Below are 18,027 nucleotides of genomic sequence, written 5' to 3'. Positions count from 1 at the left end.
GACTCGAAAGAATGCAAACATGTAATGACAACATTATTAGTGCTGTGTGCACAGTGAGGGCAGTGTGCAAAACATGCAGTATAGAATACAATTATATACAGAACTTACAAATTTCCTTTACAGGGTCTCAAGCATAGCCGTCTTTACCACAGGGCAAACGGGAAAGCTGCCCAGGGCCCTGTCACTGTTAGGGGCCCAAAGCAGAGTTGCCTGTTATGCCCGCGTGCTGCCCGCAAATCGACGTTGAAAATCAGCTGTGTGCAGCCAGTGCCAGTGCTGCTTTCTTTTTAGATCGAGTAGTGGATCTGGCCATGGGTGGGTGGGGCCTTGAATTCCACTGAAGCTATGGCCCGCCCCTTGCTATGCGTGCAGTGTTTAGTGACCAGCGTACCTCGGAGGAGCAGGGGAGGAGTGAGACCGCGGAATGGAGAGGAGTGCTGCCTAGTTCCTGCTTTGTCAAGTGAAACTAGGCAGCGGCTAGCAGTGTGTGTGGACTGTGGAGAATTATTTAGATCAGAGGCTGGAGCTGAGCTTGCCAGGACAAGGTAAGGTCTTCTTTCTCCTTACCTGGCTCCCTATCCCAATGCCATGCCATGCCATGAGTAAAATAGAGGAACTTTTTAAAACACTGACCAGACCTGCAGTCCAGGCTGAGTGAGGCCTCAGAGGACACAGCATAATTTACAGCACATGGCATTACTGTCTATATTTAACTGCTTGATGGGCTTATTTTGGGCCTAGCTGGTTCACATGTATGTGTTTTGGCGGCCCACATTTGTGCAGGCACAGCAGCCCATTCATTTGAATGGGCCGCCATGCCTGCATTTCCTGCAAAAAAAAGCGCATGCATCATGTAATAGGCTGTGCACACAGCACACCTATGCCCATCAAGCAATGAAATACAACACTGTCTGTCCATTCTGTTGTGACTTATCTGCAGTTCCCGCACTGTCAAACTTGCTCCATTTTTAGACGTTTAGGTCACGCTTTTAAAAACACAGTGCGTTTGTGTGTGCAAGAACTGCAGGTAAGTAGCATGGTGCAAAAGCAGAATGGATTTCAAGGCAACTATATTTTCAAAATGCTGAATGCACCTTTTTTTCTGCAGGAAACGAAGGCATGGCAGCCCATTCAAATCAATGGGCTGCTGTGCCTGCACAAATGAGGGCCGCCAAAACATACATGTGAACCACCAGGCCCAAAATAAGCTGGAGGGGGGCCCAAAAAAAATGTTTGCCCAGGGCCCAAACCATATTAAAGACGGCCCTGGTCTCAAGTCTACATAAAATAACAAAACTAGCTTTTTCTGCAATATACACCTTCAATCCAGAGAATACCCCTCAAGAAAAGTATTTCTGCTGCTGAATGTCTTCATTATGATGGCCAGCATCATTTAACCCACGTCATCACAGCCCAGGCCATTCTGGAACCACCCCAACTTGTTATTGCACAATGAAAAGAGAAGCAGTACAGTGATGAGCTCATATCTCTGTCACTCTCTTCCTATGAGCACATGAACTGATTGGCCTCTTGTACTGCTTCATCCTCTCACATTCCAGCCCTGCTGTACAGGCACCTCAGAAGGCTGATACCAGATCAAATTCAGATACTTACTATGCTGCTTGAATTAAACATTTATTTAATGATGTGTAATGATTACAGAGCTGCATTAGCCTGTGTCTTTTATTTCTGCCTATTTCTACCCCCGAGATCTTCTTTAACTTGTTGAGACCCGGGCCATAGTAAAAATACGGCCTCAGGGTGGCTCTATAGATCCGGGAGGCCGTCTTTTTATGGCCACCCGGACCTCCGGCCCTCTGGCCACTGGGTACCCGGCGCATCACTGAGATGCCGATGCGCGTGCCTGGCGGCCGCGATGTCCGCCAGGTGCCCGGGATCGGCAGTCACAGAGCAGGGACGTGGAGCTCTGTGTGTAAACACAGAGCTCCATGTCCTGTCAGGGAGAGAGGAGACCAATGCTATGTCCCTTGTACATAGGGACACAGATTGGTCACCTACCCCACAGTAAGAATCACTCCCAGGTTACACATTTAACCCCTTCCTCGCCCCCTAGTGTTAACCCCTTCCCCGCCAGTCACATTTATACAGTAATCAGTGCATATGTATAGCATTTTTCACTGTATAAATGTGATAGGTCCCAAAAATGTGTCAAAAGTGTCCGATGTGTCCGCCATAATATCACAATCCCGATAAAAATCGCAGATCGCCGTCATTACTTGTAAAAAAAATAATGAAAAAAAAGTCAGAATCCTATCCCCTATATAACATTTGTGCAAACCAATCGATATACGCTAATTGCGATTTTTTTCCCGCCAAAATATGTAGAAGAATACGTATCGGCCTAAACTGAGAAAAAAAAAATATGTTTGTTTGTTTTGTTTTTTTTAATTGTCGCTCTTTTTTTGTTTATAGCGCAAAAAATAAAAACAGCAGAGGTGAAATACTGTATTTATCAGGGTATTGCGCGCTCCAGCGTATAGCGCGCACCCCTAAAGTGGACCCGACATTCCTGTAAAAAAACATTTTTGTACTTACAGTTTTGGTGTCTTGCGCGGCGTCCATCGGTGGCCTCGTCTGGTCTGGCGTCCGTCTGCGTCTTTGGGTGTCCTCTTCGTCGGGTCCGGCGTCCTTCTGCGGCGTCCTTCCCGCTCGATCCCCGCTTTCCCGGGCCGAGTTTGAATACTGCACCGGCATATACCGAGCGCAGTACACTCGTGTATAGTCGGGCAGGCTCGGCTACTCTCGCGCTCACGTCCTGTACGTCCAGGACATGAGCGCGAGAGGAGCCGAGCCTGCCCGACTATACACGAGTGTACTGCGCTCGGTATATGCCGGCGCAGTATTCAAACTCTGCGCGGGAAAAGCGGGTATCGGTGTATATAGCGCACCCACGATTTTGCCCTGATTTTCAGGGCAAAAAAGTGCGCGGTATACGCAGATAAATACGGTACCACCAACTAGCAAAACTAGTTATAAATAAAATATTTTCAATGTTGCTAAAAGTTAGAAATATGAAACATTTAAACCTAATAAAATATTTACAAAACCATGATAAATATTTTAACTGGGACTGCCACTTATCAGATCTATTGATTTTTATATCTATTCCAAAGCATAAAGTTGAGAAAATGCCCTTTTGTCTGTGTTTGCTCTTCTCATTAGAGAAAACAAAAAACAAGTTCACTGTGTGCCAACAACATCCGTTGGCAGCATTATGTATTCCTAGATAAACGCCCAGGGAAAAAATTAGGAGATGGTACCATTTACAGAAAACAAATACAGCTCAGCTCTGAAAGTACATACCTCCAACTTTTACATCACTTGTCTGGCAGTTGGCCCAATCTATAGTTTACAAAAACAGTTTTGTTAAATGCTCTTGGGTCCTGACTTTCATTTCCATTAAGGACAATAACTTTGCAGGTGTTTTCTTAAGCCTGTTATATACTGAAAGTTTTAATTTTGTTTAAACCCAGCCACTGAATAAATAAAAACCGAGGAGCTTGCTGTACTAACTATACTGTGTTAGTACAGCGATCTCCCCTGCTGAGCTGTTGTGTTCTGAGAGGGGAACTACCTGCAAGAACACATCAAACCGTGCTTGTGGTCATTGGCTGTGAGCACCAATCGGATACTGATCAATTGCCGATCAGTTGCTGTATTTCCAGCATGCCCTTTCGACATAAGCCAGACATTCTGCTGGCAACTGTCGGACAGTCTGCTGTACACATAGGCCGAATGTCGGCTGGCTTCTGTTGAACTGGCTGTTACTGGCTAATATTCGGCCCATGTGTATCAGGTTTAAGGTCTGCATGGCTATCCTGTCCAAGGCATGAAAGGACAAGAACCTTCAGTAGAAGCTTAAAGTGGATGTAAACCCACTCTCATCCTTTCTAAACTACTGCCATAGTGCTGATCTATAAGGATATACATGCCTCCTGCATGTATCCTCACTGACAGGTCACCTGTGGCCAGGTGACAAGTGCACCCCGTTGGGGTCAGGGATGCACCACAGGGTAGTGAACCCTATGGCCGACTGCTGCGATCAGAGAGGAAGCGTGAGCCCAAGATTCCCCAGGGCGCGGAGTCTAAGACCCAGCTTTGTGTTCACCAGAGCCTCTGGTGATGAGGATGGCCTTCGCCGCAGCTGGATCCAGGTCGCGACCCCTGGGGTCCCCAAGGTCACGCTCCGCAGGGAGAGAGGGGAAGCAGCAACCAGGACAAGCGATAGTGATGGGTAAGCTGAGGTCGGGGCAACAGGCAGACAAGGATAATTAAGGAACAGGCCAAGGGTCAGGGAAACAGGCGAAGTCAGAGACGAGCCAAGGTCGGTATACAGGAAGGTAAACGTAACACACTGCAGACAGGAACAAGCTACAAACAAAGGTTGAACAGCAAAGCAGACTAGCAGTGCAGTGGAAAATATAGGCTTTCTGGGATGGCCTGGGGTGGAGCCATACAGGAAGGAAGGTGATAAAAGACAGCCAGAAAAAGGGTCAGGCCTCTAATGAACACATGAGACAGGTAAGCTGCCAGACTTTATTGCATATCCATGACACTCACATGAGATAGGTAAGCTGCCAGACTTTATTGCATATCCATGACACTCACCTGTCAAATGTCTCCCCTCTGTCTGTTATGAGATCTGAACTGCAGATTCTGTGGGTGGATCTGTTGTCTGGAGCTCTGTGGGTGGAGTTGTGATGTCAGTAGACTCCCCGCCCACCTTTACACTCCCCTTGTCAACATGCATTTTTTCTTGTGTATTCCTTACACGAAATTCTGCTATGATCACTAACTTCCAGTCAAAATCCATAAAAGTAACCACATGACTTTAGAAAAGGATTGGGAGTGGGAATTAAAAAATATTGCCTGTCTCCAGGCTAGTGCATGAGATATGTAAATAACCTGTCACTCACAGCAAGGGGGCGGAACGGACTAAGGTTTTTCTCTGTAAGTCCATCTTATTTCACTGAACAATAAAAGAGGATTGCTCAGAGCTGGATTTACTCTGTGTGGCAAGACTGGGCACAGATGATAGGAAATCTTAAAATGTACATTGTGACATAAAAAAAGAAAAAAATTGAGTTTAATGTGTACCTAAAGCTGGGTACATTTCGATCTGTGTGTACCCCTCTCTGTTCAACAAAAGCCGATCACTAGACTGACTTCTGTCGAACGGTCCTGCTGGAAAACCAGCATTTGATTCATGTATTCTGACAGGGGTGTGGGGGAAACCTCACTGTCATAAAATAAAAGCACAGTGGGAGAGATCCCTGCATCCCCATTGCTTATGTGGATGCAGGAATTTGTGATTTTTTTTGGGCAAACTGCTGGTATATACCCAGCTTAAACCTAAAATGTAAATAATTGCAAGCAGATAGCTCCTTATTTCAGAAGATACATGCTATGCTTGCAATAACACACACGTGCATGCCTGCTCACAGCCTTCTAATGAATGTACACTAAGCTGTGCATTCCTGGCACACTTTGGCTGTGCCGGAATGACTCACTTCCACACACATGCGCCAGATCACGACATCCCACTTCTGGACAATCAAAAGGCTGAAAACCCAGCACCTGGTAGTTGGAGGTGATTATTTTGTGAAATTTAGTTCCACTTTAAAGCCCATATCTGGGTAAAAATGATCCCCTTCCCACAGCTAATTGCCATTCCCTCTCACCCATCCAGTGCCTTTTTTTCCTCCTCTGAAGCATCTTATGCCACGTACACACAATCGGTTAAACCGATGAGAATGGTCTAAAGGACCGTTTTCATCGGTCAAAACCGATCGTGTGTGGGCGCCATCGGTTAAAAAAAAGCCGACTTGTTTTAAATTTAACCGATGGATTCCTAACCGATAGAAAAAAAAACGATCGTTAGTAGGCACGACCATCGGTTAAAAATCCATGCATGCTCAGAATCAAGTCGATGCATGCTTGGAAGCATTGAACTTCGTTTTTTTTTCAGCATGTCGTTGTGTTTTACGTCACCGCGTTCTAACACGATCGTTTTTTTAACCGATGGTGTGTAGGCGCGACGGACCATCAGTCAGCTTCATCGGTTAACTGATGAAAACAGTCCATCGGTCCGTTCTCATCGGATGGACTGATCGTGTGTACGCGGCATTACTGGTCTGAGCATACTCATCTAAGTTCTTTGTCTATGTCCCTTGCCAGATTTTTTTGGGTGCATAGGAGATGTGCTTGCGCCAAGTCCCCTTTTGCTGACATCATCCTCACTTGGATCTTGAGAGGACCCACCACTTGACAGCCAATAGGAAGTGTCCAGGTTGAGCAGGCAGTGTTTGGACACCTAAAGAAAGACTCCACCTCCTGTGCACAGAAGATAGAAGACTCAGCAGTGACACATCTGACCACATTAAAGACAGGCATATACAGATTGGTATTTTGTATTTATACTGCCCTAATCTCATGCAGAGGCCTGCTTTTTTAAGACCCCAACCCTCTTGACACCAACAAATTCTACCACCAACAAGATAGTAGCTGTGAAAACATTAACCAGAATGCTGTACTGAAAAAATAGGTTGAAACTCTTGCCTCATATATTAAGAAGCTCCATTAAATCATACAACAGTAAAAAGATAATTGCATGTTGCTTTACAGAAACTCTCGTGGCTCTTCTCAGCAGCCCCAAACCCCTTTATTGTTCTGCTAAATGTATCTCTTTATACCACCTTAAAAAATAAAAGTCATCATACATGTTCCAGATTTAGGTACAGAATGTGGCAGTGGAGGGGGGGAGGGTGCGAACAAGCGGAGATTACCCTTTTGGGTGGAGCTCCGCTTTAATTACTTAGGCTTCATGTACACGGGACGTTGTTCAACCTCTCCTGAACGATTTAACGAGACAGCTTGTAACCGGCATCTAAAAACAGCCGTTTAGCCACGTTTACATGCAGAGTTTAGTCGCGTTTAGCTGCGTTTAGCCACATTTGCATTTTTTTTGTTTTCTTGTTAAAATGAAAAACATCTGTAAACGAAACGCTGTTAAACGTGAGTTACTGCGTTTAGCAGTGTTCACAAGCTGTTACAGGCATTTGGCATTTTAAATGACTCTGAACATCCCATTTTTTCTTCTAAACTCAAATGTTCATTTTATTGTATTTAATGTGTTAAATAAAAAATAAAAAATGAAGGTATAATACTAGTTTAAGATAACACTGCGTAAATTATGACCAGAACACAAATAGCTAGATTCACATAGAGTTAGGTCGGCGTATCAGTAGATACGCCGACCTAACTCGGAATCTGCGCCGACCTAAGTTTAAGTGTATTCTCAAACAGAGATACACTTAAACCTATCTAAGATACGACGGCTTGCGTTGTCCTTTCCTATGTTAATGTGCAATATTTAGGCTGGCCGGTAGGTGGCGCTTCCATTGCGGTCGGTGTAGAATATGTAAATCACTACATACGCCTATTCACGAACGTATGCCCGGCCGACGCAGTACAGATACGCCGTTTACGTAACGCATTATCAGGCCTAAAGATATTCCATCAAATAGTTGGAATCGTAATGTTAAAGTATGGCCGCCGTTCCCGCTTCGAAATTCGAAAATTTTACGTCGTTTGCGTAAGTCGTCCGTGAATAGGGATTTACGTCATTTACGTCCACGTCTAAATCAATAGGACCATGCGGCGTACTTAGCCGCAATGCACACTGGGAAATTTAGGCGGACGGCGCATGCGCCGTTCCAAAAAAACGTCAATCACGTCAGGTCAAACCAAATGATCATAAAACACGCCCCCTCAGCCTATTTTGAATTAGGCGCGCTTGCGCCTGCCGCATTTACGCTACGCTGCCGTAAGTTAGGAGGCAAGTACTTTGAGAATACAGTACTTGCCTCTCTGACTTAAGGCAGCGTAGCGTAAATACGATACGCTACGCCGCCTTAAAGTTGCGCGGGGCTACCTGAATCTATGTTATGTTATCCATATCATTGCACCATATACATACACATATGCCTATAGATTTTTTTTGTTCTGCTTTAATTACTGTGAATCAGCAGTATAAAGATGCACTTCCGGGTTTTCCTCCCGCTGGAGTAGGCGTATCTGTTGTTTTCCCCAGCGCCACTGTGTTTGCTGGGAGGTCTCCGCAATGTCTCCTGGGAGCACAGTGTCATGCTTCCCAGGAGACAATGCGGAACGCCGTGCAGCGAAATCTCTCGAGATTTCACTCGTCACATGACTCATCCAGCGGGTCACGTGGCGAGGGCGGATCTAATTCCGCCGTGTTAAATCACGGCACTCAGGTAAATATTGCCATTAAGCGCAAGATACAGCGCTGAATGCCAGGAGACGAGCATTCACCGCTTCCCGAAAGTCCGTGTTTGTGGGCTTCACAATGCCCACAAGCAAAATGGTAAATGCCGGGATCGGGTTTTATAAGTTTATCTTTTAAACGAAAATGGACGGGGGATGTTTTTAATTGCCAAACATCTGAGTGCCAAGTTGTTATCTGAAAGCCCATTGAATGCACAGAAAAAAGAAAAAAAAAAATCGATGGACCGTGAAATCTCTGCTTTAATCAAGACACAGGAAACAACTGAAAATAACATGCACTAGACCTACTATTCACAGCGTAGAAGGCCACCATCTGCATTTTGTCAGCTGACTGGTCTAAACTGCTGCAATTATGGAGAAAAAAAGGGGCAAACATTGCAATCTTAGGCTAGGTTCACATCTATGCAGGTTATGAAAATGCGTGTAAATTGCAAAACCACAGCAAAAACGCACTTATATTTAGTTGGCACATGGCGGTGCCATTTATTCCTAACGCCACCCCACACACATTGGCTTTTTCCCTTACAAGGAAATGCATATAGCACTATGGGGTTTCCGTGTGGTTTTGAGTTCAGAAAAGGTTAATGGACCTTTTCCCTGCATTTTCTGCTGGTTCAGCAGCCGATTCAAATGGGCTTCTGTGCCCACACAAAGCTGGCTACAGGGAAACCGCAATAGTGTGCACCTAAGGCTAGGTTCACACCACGATTTTACCATCCGATAAACGGACCGTTAAATCGGATGGAATCGTATGTGACAAAATCGGATGTAATCGTATGTCAAAATTTTCACTAAAAAATCGGATCCTGATTTTAAATAATGTCTGGGAAAAAGAAGATTTTTGAAGTTATGGATATTCAGGGGAACCCCGCCGGCAATTTAAAACAAAAATGACGTGCGGTTCCCGGTAAATATCCATAACCAGACCCTTCAGGTCTGGTATGGATATTCAGGGGAACCCCGCCGTCAATTTAAAACAAAAATGACGTGCGGTTCCCCCTAAATATCCATAACCAGACCCGTTATCCGAGCACGTTGACCTGGCCGGCCGCAGAAAAGAGGGGGGGACAGAGTGCGGCCCCCCCTCTCTCCTGAACCGCACCAGGCCACATGCCCTCAACATGGGGAGGATGTCCCCATGTTGATGGGGACAAGGGTCTCATCCCCACAACCGTTGCCCGGTGGTTGTGGGGGTATGCGGGCGGGAGGTTTATCAGAATCTGGAAGACCCCTTTAACAAAGGGGACCCCCAGATCCTGACCCCCCCCCTGTGTGAAATGGTAATGGGGTACACTGTACCTCTACCATTTCACGAAGGAAGTAAAAAGTATTGTAAAAAAACACACTGACACAAAAGAATAAAGTCCTTTATTAAAAAAAAAAAAAAAACTCCAGCGCTGAAAAATCCACTCGTTCCCGGCTTCCAGCGTTGTCCTGATCCTGCGACGGGTGCGGGTGATCTCCCGCGATGAGAAGATCCAGCGTCGGGTGATCTCCGCTCCGGCGATGTGAAGATCCATCCATCTGGCAGCAGCATCCCGGACCTCCTCTCACCGCTGGGCACAGCCCAGCGAATGAGCGGCTGAAGCGGTGACATTTCTTATATAGAGGAGGCAGAGCCACCCGTCACGTGACCCTGCCCCCTCTGACGTACCTCTGCTATGTCACTGGGGAAGACCATGAAGAGGAAAGACCTTTCCTCTTCATGGTCTTCCCCAGTGACGTAGCAGAGGTACGTCAGAGGGGGCAGGGTCACGTGACGGGTGGCTCTGCCTCCTCTATATAAGAAATGTCACCGCTTCAGCCGCTCATTCGCTGGGCTGTGCCCAGCGGTGAGAGGAGGTCCGGGATGCTGCTGCCAGATGGATGGATCTTCACATCGCCGGAGCGGAGATCACCCGACGCTGGATCTTCTCATCGCGGGAGATCACCCGCACCCGTCGCAGGATCAGGACAACGCTGGAAGCCGGGAACGAGTGGATTTTTCAGCGCTGGAGTTTTTTTTTTATTTTTTAATAAAGGACTTTATTCTTTTGTGTCAGTGTGTTTTTTTACAATACTTTTTACTTCCTTCGTGAAATGGTAGAGGTACAGTGTACCCCATTACCATTTCACACAGGGGGGGGGTCAGGATCTGGGGGTCCCCTTTGTTAAAGGGGTCTTCCAGATTCTGATAAACCTCCCGCCCGCATACCCCCACAACCACCGGGCAACGGTTGTGGGGATGAGACCCTTGTCCCCATCAACATGGGGACATCCTCCCCATGTTGAGGGCATGTGGCCTGGTGCGGTTCAGGAGAGAGGGGGGGCCGCACTCTGTCCCCCCCTCTTTTCTGCGGCCGGCCAGGTCAACGTGCTCGGATAACGGGTCTGGTTATGGATATTTAGGGGGAACCGCACGTCATTTTTGTTTTAAATTGACGGCGGGGTTCCCCTGAATATCCATACCAGACCTGAAGGGTCTGGTTATGGATATTTACCGGGAACCGCACGTCATTTTTGTTTTAAATTGACGGCGGGGTTCCCCTGAATATCCATACCAGACCTAAAGGGTCTGGTTATTGAATTTGCGGGGACCTCCGTTCGGGTTCCCTCAACCCTAGTAATAAAAAATCGGGTACATTTATCGCACAGTCATCCGATTTAGTACGATTTACATTGACCACAATATAAAAAAAAAACGGACACGATTGTAATACGATTTCAAATCAGGACCAAAAATCGTGGGCAGACACGTTTTTTGATACGATTTTAAATCGTATTAAATCGTATGCGGATCAAATCGGATGCACTTGGGGACCTAAATTAATGAATGGCAGTGAATGGATCCGTTTTGCCATACAGATTTGTACGATTTTAAAGCTAAAATCGTGAGTAAAAAACGGATGACAAAATCGTGGTGTGAATGCACCCTAACTTGACACAGATTAGTAGCAAATTTACAGCCCAGCTTAAAGGCATTGGTAATGCAATACAGTACAAAAGTCTCACTAGGAGTTAGGAATTGTTTACACATACCTCCCAACTGTCCCTGATTTTGAAGGACTGTCCCTGATTTGGAGCAATGTCCCCCTGTCCCTCTTTCCCCCTCATTTGCCCCTTATTTTGGTCTGATCTATATAGATGTATGTAAAATGCACTTGTTATCTTTCAAAAAGTGTTTCTAAGTGCTAAACATTCCATCCATAATCTAAATGGCTGCATTTGTACATTTTAAAAGCCAATATAAAGGAATAGTAGTGGTAAAAAAAAAGTCCTTGTGGATTTAATTAACCTTTTTTTTGGTTAATTCTCCTTTAAGGGGGTGTGGCAAGGGGTGTGCCACATGCCTACATACGTTTGTTAGTAGGTGTCCCTCATTCCCATCTCAAAATGTTGGGAAGTATGGTTTACATAGTACACACAAGGCCAACTCATTAATTGCATATTTAACATTCAGAAAAGGTAGAATAGTGCAGTAATACTGTATGTGCAGTACAGATATTTACTATCAAATAAAAATGGGACAAAATCATAAATTATCTTACTGCTGGGCAATATAGCTTTATCCTGTTGGTGGGCGAACACCAGAAATCCAGTAACCACCTTGGTCAAAGCAAGCTCCTGACCCCTGGTGCACAACATCCTGTGTCCCTGTCTGTGGCCTTTGGCTGGGTCTGCCACCTTTTTGGTTCCTGATCCTGATGACTTTGCAAAGCTGTACTGCAGTTCTGGGTACTGAAATGTTATCTATAGACAGTAGTGTCAGGCAGGATGACCCCCACCTAACGGCACAAGTAAAGTCATGACCAGATAGGAAAGAGAGAAGAGCGCAGGAGTGTGTAATTGGATAAGATACATTTTGTTGTCACTGAACTGGGGGTTAAAGGGGTTGTAAAGGAAAAAATGTTTTCTCCTAAATAGCTTCCTTTACCTTAGTGCAGTCCTCCTTCACTTACCTCATCCTTCCATTTTGCTTTTAAATGTCCTTATTTCTTCTGAGAAATCCTCACTTCCTGTTCTTCTGTCTGTAACTACACACCGTAATGTGAGGCTTTCTCCCTGGTGTGGAGAAAGCCTCTTTAAGGGGGGGGGGGCGAGCAGGCAAGTCAGGACACTCTCTACTTTGCAGATAGAGAAAGGAGCTGTGTGTTAGTGGGCGTCCTGACACTCCTGCTCGCCCCCTCAAGAGGCTTTCTCCACACCAGGAAGAAAGCCTCACATTACTGTGTGTAGTTACAGACAGAAGAACAGGAAGTGAGGATTTCTCAGAAGAAATAAGGACATTTAAAAGCAAAATGGAAGGATGAGGTAAGTGAAGGAGGACTGCACTGAGGTAAAGGAAGTTATTTAGGGAAAAAAATGTACCTTTACAACCCCTTTTAAATTAAAACAATGTCAATGACAACCAGTGTGGAGGGGGGGGGGGGTTAAAAAAGAACTAGCACTAATCACCAATGCAAGTAGTAGAGGGTTAAAAACACTACTACTGATCACCAATGTAAGGGCCTCTTCAGTGTACAATGCAATACACTGCAAATAATGCAGCAGAACATTTTAAGGAATTGAGCTACAACCCACTAATTATGAATAAGCTAGCTAAGCCGATGCAATGCACCTTATTGCAAGAGAACATTCTGCTAGAATGTTCGGCCCTCTGTAGGTGTCAAGGGCTGCACCTAAAGCCCTCTATCATTTTCAAGTTGACCACCACTGCTTCAGATGAACTGCTCTGTTCATTTTTATGTAATTTTATTTATAGAAATATAGATGTGAGACAGCGCCTCTTCCTCTTTGGAGGTGGTAATCTGCTGGATGCGATGAAAGTTCTTTCTGCTGACCAGCTATTTCTGAGAGCCAGATCAGAGTTAGGATTTGTGAGTCCAAACACAACCTGACTACCAGGTTCTGGTAATCATTTAGTCAGCCTCTAGGGCAGGGATCCTCAAACTACGGTCCTCCAGCTGTTGCGGAACTACACATCCCATGAGGCATTGTAAAACTCTGACATTCACAAACATGACTGGGCATGATGGGAATTGTAGTTCCTGAACAACTGAAGGGCCACAGTTTGAAGACCCATGATCTAGGGGATTCTATAATGCCAGGACATGCCATTTTGTTTCTGCTTGCAGCTCATAGTTTGTACTATCAGAAGGATAACTGTAATCTCCACATGAGTATTATTTTGGATCTTATGAGAGAGTAAACATATTTCCTCTGATCTTTGGAACATGAGACAGTGCAGTGTCCCAATATGGAATTACATTTTCCCTCCTTCTGATTTGCAGTCACCAAGTTTGCAGGACAGGGGCGTTGCTAGGTGTCAAAAAGACCAGGGGCTTCAGCCCGAAGTCCGAGGACGATACCGGGTGGGGATCCGGGGTGGTCGTGGCACAGGTTTTTTGGCCGAGTGGTGGGGTTGTGTTGCGGGGGTAAGCTCACTTGCTGCATGGATTACCAGTGCCCATCAATGATGACCTACCTGACCTCACCAACCTGACACACATACACTCAAATCACCTACCAGACATACATACTTACCTCATCTACCTGACATACATACACTCACCTACCTGACATACATACACTGACTTCACCTACCTGATATACATACACTGACCTACCTGACATACATACACTGACTTCACCTACCTGACAAACATACACTGACCTACCTGACAAACATACACTGACCTCACCTACCTGACATACATACACTCACCTATGTATTGGACTCTGTCTCCCATTTGCTGTATATCAGCAGAGAATTTGTGGATGAGGGAGGTGAGGTTGGACATGAGGGATGATTGGAGAGATAGGAGCATGTCTTTCATAGTTGAGTTCAGAACAGGTTGTCCTGTAGTAGGAAATGAGGCAATGGAGGATTGTAAGGAGGCATCTGCATATAGTGGGGGAATGTCTGTACTCACCCCTGTGGTTGGGTAATGAGGAAAATCCTTTCTCATTCTGGCTTTGGCTGGGTTTCTCATTGTGGGGCTGTTAGGAGTGGAATTGCCTGGGGATGTAGTTGTTTGTCCCTCTTCTCTGTCACAGTGATCGACATCTGGCAGATCAGTGTAGGATGCTGAGGGTGTGCGAGTGTACTGCTCGCCGGCGCCATCTTGTGCCTTTCCTCCCGGTGGCGTGCCCATCGTGTGTCACTGCAGGCAGGCAGCCAGAGGAGAAGAGAAGAGCCGCCCACCCAAACGGGGATCTTACAGTGATGTGGCAAGGCGGCGACATTGTAATTTTCGCCTTCTGGAGCCTGCGGTGCCTATGATGGATGTCACACGTCCCGCTGTCCCAGCATTGGACCTGTGGGACGTCCATTATAGGCGATGCAGGCGCCAGAAGGCTGGACCTGCTCTGTCACTTGGCCGCACTAGGCGGCGCTCAGGATCATAGCGTCCCCTGCTCAGCAGCGGCCGGGGCTGACAATTGGACGCTGCATTCCTGACACCCGGGGCTTTTCAGGGACCCATTCGGGGCTCCAGCCCCCCCTCCCGACGCCCCTGTTGCAGGATCTTTGGCTTACCCCTCAGGCATTGAGGTGACAGTTGTTAATCTGTTCTCAAGCCACATGCCTACAGAATTGTGTCAGGGAGCCTGAAGGGAGGGTTCAGAGACTCATTTTCAACTAGTGTTAATTCTGGTCTAAGTTGCCTGTTCATATATTTCCATACACCAAACTCTGGATGATTTCATATCTAATATTACAATACAGAAAATTAAAATGTTGTATTGTATTTCTGTCCCCTGTTACCCTGCAGCCCTAAATATAATCCTACAAGAGTTCCTCCTTCAGATCTTGGTATAGCTCAGAATCTTGATGCTGACATTTTATGCCCAAATCCTTTTTTTTCTATTCATTAACAACATGGCCATGTTCTGTTGCTTCTTATTCTGGAGATAATAAATCTGCCACCTACTTCATCTTTCATTACTTTTTTATTTCCATTCTTCGTGGCTTTAAAAGTCTCAGCAATGGACAAACACCAGCTTATTTCAATGTTATTCGCCACTCAAAGCTTGACATTTGAGTGATTCTGGCAAATATAATTTAGAGGGCTTGTCTAAGATGTAAAGTGATTTGTGTGCGTTGTCCCAGCTTGATGGACAGGGTGTATATTGATGTTCGTGAAAATGAACAATGTAAGCACAAGCCGGGTTTGACTTACTCAATCTAGCAGCATTGAGAGGATGAATTCCCCTCTCTTTCAATCAGCAAAATTGGCAAGACTGGTTTCTTGTAATGTACATTCTACAACTCTCTTGCAAAATGGACATTAACTATTTACCAACACTTTTCAGATTAAGAATGATGGGAAATAGGGATAAGAATTGAGGATTGCCCTATTTGTCAAATAACAATAATCTCCTGCGCTCCGGTGTTTGGCTATACGCTGGTGGTGTGATCCACTCTTTGGATTAAGGCAAAGTCTAGACTCTTGCAGCCCTCCTCAGAACAATGGGTATTCAAATAACTAGAAAGAAAAAGAAAAGAAGGAGGGCATAAATAAAAGACTGACCACTTAGGCTCTGAAGAAAAGGGTACGCCCCTGAAACGCGTCAGCCGTTCAGCCGTTTGGGGTACCATCTGATCCTCCCGTCATCAGGTCCTGTTCACAGGTGTCAAGGGATGCAGTTCGACTGATAGAAAAGCCTTTTATTTATGCCCGTTTGTGAGTAGTACCATTGCTTTTATATATTTTTAAAGCGGATCTCCGCCGGAAAAAAAACATTAAAAGCCAGAAGCTACAAATACTGCAGCTGCTGACTTTTAATACTAGGACACTTACCTGTCCTGGAGTCCAGCGATGTCGGCAGCAGAGGATGAGCGATCGCTTGTCACTCTGCTGCCCCCACCGCCATCCTCGGTGAGGGAATTAGGAAGTGAAGCGCTCCGACTTCACTGCCTGATTACCTACGGTGCATGCGTGAGTCACGCAGTGCCGTCCACACTGGTCCCCATTGTGTTCTGAGAGCCAAGTGTTTCCCAGAACACAGCGGGCGGGGGCAGGAAGTGACTCACTACCCGCCGAATCCCAGCAGTGAGGACTCCCGGAAGTGGGTGCAAATACCTGTCTTTGCTCCGATGAGCAGAAGTTCCACTTTAGGGTGGAGCTATGCTTTAATAAGACTTTTACATTGGTAATGCACAAGGTCGGTACTCCCTCCTTTTCTTTTTCTACCTATTTGTCACCTGTGAAATAATTCAGAAGACTGGGGTATGAGCATGGCCCCTACTCCTCCTTATGCCTAGTACACACGAGAGGATTTATCCGCGGAAACGGTCCTCCGGACCGTTTCCGCGGATAAATCCTCTGGCAGATTTTGATCTCCTGGTTTTTGATCTCAAAATCCCAGCGGAATTCCGTCCGCGGTGACGCGTCGCGCCGTCGCCGCGATGATGACGCGGCGACGTACGCGACGCGGTGATATAAGGAATTCCACGCATGCGTCGAATCATTACGACGCATGCGAGGGATGGGTTCGGACGGATCGATCCGGTGAGTCTGTACAGACCACCGGATCGATCCGCTGGAGCCGATTCCAGCGGATAGATTTCTTAGCATGTTAGGAAATTTTTAACCGCTGGAAATCGGTCGGCCCGAAATATATCCGCGGATAAATATCCGCTGGATCGTACACACCAGCGGATCTATCCGCTGAAGCCGATCCGCGGATCAATTTCAGCGGATCGATTCTCTCGTGTGTACGGGGCCTTAGTGTATCATAGATGAGCAGGTCTATTTAAAGAAAAAAACAGCTCTAATCCAATGTCATACAGTTGTGGCCATGTAGATACACTAAGCATGAAATTATTCTGGTTGTCTCTTTAAGAAAATTAGCAAATTTGCATATGAGACCATCTAAGTTTATGGCCTGCTTGTAGAAAACTATGGGGGGGGGGGGGGGCAGATACAAGACCAGTCACCCTGCATGAATAGAGAGAGCAGCACTGACTGGTCTAAATTACAGAAAACCACTGCATAAAAGCAAAGTGCCAGACATAGGCATACGCACAAGGTGTGCCGGGTGTGCCTAGGCACACCCAAATCACCCCATGCAGTGCTGATTCCCCCTGCTTCCTGGCGCCTCCTGTCTCCTCCCTGCAGTGTTGCCAGCTTCCCTTCTCTCCTGTCTCGCAAGCTGCTGCGGGGGATGTTTCAGGAGAGCGGGGGGGGGGGGGCTGGTAAATATTTAATTTAGCCCTTCCTTTTCTGGATGAACACAGTGAGTGATCTGTTCTGATTGCTCCTATGTTCATTCTTAACTGAAGCATAGTAAACTATGTTTGTTTGTGAGACATCAGGGATCTGTTTAAACCCTTGATATTTCACCAAATTCCCCCAAAGGGGTTCCGATTTTTTTTTAATTAAAATATATATATTTTTAAAATAATTACAAAATAAAATTGTAAAAAATAAGAAAATAAAAAAATTATTACAAAAATTCAATTGTAAAAAATAAGAAAATAGAAAAACTTCTAACACCATCCACTGCCCTACTGGCACCAATCTCTTCTCTACTCACACCTTCCACTGCTCTGCTGAAATACACGCATGTGCGTTTGTGCTCTGGGGTGCACACACTAATGCAATAGGCTGCGCACGCCAATGGTGTCAGAGTTGTTGGATTATTTATTTCACTGAGTAGTAAAGTACATAAAGATTTAAGCAAAAATACATACGGCCATTGAATTTTGACAATATT

The sequence above is a fragment of the Rana temporaria genome, chromosome 2 (genome assembly GCF_905171775.1).
Source record: "Rana temporaria chromosome 2, aRanTem1.1, whole genome shotgun sequence".
Taxonomy (NCBI): Eukaryota; Metazoa; Chordata; class Amphibia; order Anura; family Ranidae; genus Rana; species Rana temporaria.
The sequence above is the reverse complement of the archived record's forward strand: the minus strand, read 5'-3'. Positions refer to the sequence as shown.